Genomic DNA, 2,050 nt, shown 5'->3' on the forward strand with positions numbered 1-2,050 from the left:
TCTTCTTGTGCCTGATTACGACAATTTTTTTTTTTTATTATTATTATTCAGTATTATCTTATGAAATGAAATTTAGCAGATTTTAACATTAGTGAACATACAATAAAGTAGATACAATAAGATAATAGCTAATGGCATTGAGTGATCAAAATGAGAACAGTGATAACGCCATTTCTTCTAATAATTACAATGGAAGTTAGAATGCGGGGTGCAATCAAATAACATTTAAACGGAGTTAAAAAGGTTTAACATTGATGATGAATAAAATATTAACATAAAATATTTAAAATAAATAGAAATAAGCACATCGGTTCATTACGTAGCAAGCAACTTACAAGTGAGCATATTGTGTAAAATATGAAAGTAGCAAGAAAACATGGTGCAATATTATAAAGGTTACAAATTGATGATAAAAAATGTATCAAAATAAAAGTTTTTAAAATAAAATGAAATAAAGTATTTAAATTCAATAGAAATAAAGTACATCGGTTCATTATATAGCAAGGAACTTACAAGTGAACTCATTAAATAAAATTAAAAAAGTAGTAATAAAATATGTTGCAATGTTTTTAAATTGGAAGCCAATTATGTGATAGGCCGTAACAGAACTTCAATATCTTCATGGCCCAACCCAAGAAGCCATAGTTTTACCTGCTTTAAGAAAACGCTTATTCTCCGAATTGTTTGTATATCTTCGGGAAGCGTATTGTAAATCATACACGATACTATGGTATAGAAGTTTCGATACAGAGTTGTGCGTGAGGCAGGAACAGTAACAGTTGCATTAGAATTGCTCCTTAACATACGTGAAGTTTATATTGGACTATGTAGATAACCACTTCTCATATAAAAAATGTTTAATATTTTAAAGTAGTACAAGTGTCTTACAGGGAGAATATTTAATCTTCTATAGGGAATCATTGAATGCGTTAAACGGTTAGCGTTACAAATTCTTCGTATAAGACACTTTTGCAACATTAAGAGTGGTCGAATTCTACTAGAATATGCACTGCCCCAGCAATTTATGCCATATTGAAGTTTTGACTGTACAAGTCCATAATACATCATTTTCAATACACTATATGCACATAGTTTTTGCAGGCGATAAAAAGAGCGAACAGTTGCTAGCAAGTAAACTTTCATGGCTGATATATGCGAAGACCAGCTTAGGTTATGATCGACTATAACACCCAGATATCTAAAATTATTGACAACTTCGACGTTGAAACACATTGCGTCACAGTTTAAATAAAGAAAATAATTAACTCGAAACTCGTTTTCAATACAAGCACTAGTACAAAGTTTGTGCCGAAAACAACTTGCAGAGTGAAAAATAATATCATCATTAGTTGCTTCCTTTCCACCAAGACCAAAATACATTAATTTAGTTTTATTGCTTGCAATAAGCTTATTAGAAGCGAACCATTCTCTTAGAAGGTTCACATCGTGATTTATATCCACATAAAGATTAAAAGTATTGTTTGATCTATATGCGATTGCCAAGCCATCGGCAAATGCTGTGACTTTTCCAATAAAAGACATTGAAAAAAGCGAGTTTATATAAATCAGAAATAAAATTGGTCCTAGGACTGCGCCCTGCGGGGCATCCAAATCAATTAGTCTAGGTGAGCTTAGATTATTGTTTACTTTCACCTTTTGACTTCTTAAATTTAGATATGATTTAAACCAATCTAGAACGTTTCCACGGAAACCTGCTGAGTGCTACTTACTTAAAAGAATATTATGGTCAACCATGTCAAAAGCTTTTGTAATATCAGCAAAAAGACTAGCGCAAGTCCCTATTACATCCATTGTTTTATAAATAAACGAGCATAAGTTAAAAAGAGCGTCTTCAGTAGATACTGACCGAAATCCATATTACAATGGACTAAAAAGATTGATTTTCTCCAAATATTGCAAGACTCCGCATTTAACACTCTTATCAAAAACCTTAGAGATTGATGGCAAGAGAGAAATAGGTCTGCAGTTATTTTTATCTTTCTTATTACCTTTCTTCTTGTATAATTAACATGTTGTGCATCATAATTTT

Source organism: Eurosta solidaginis, chromosome 5, assembly GCF_040869045.1.
Source record: "Eurosta solidaginis isolate ZX-2024a chromosome 5, ASM4086904v1, whole genome shotgun sequence".
NCBI lineage: Eukaryota > Metazoa > Arthropoda > Insecta > Diptera > Tephritidae > Eurosta > Eurosta solidaginis.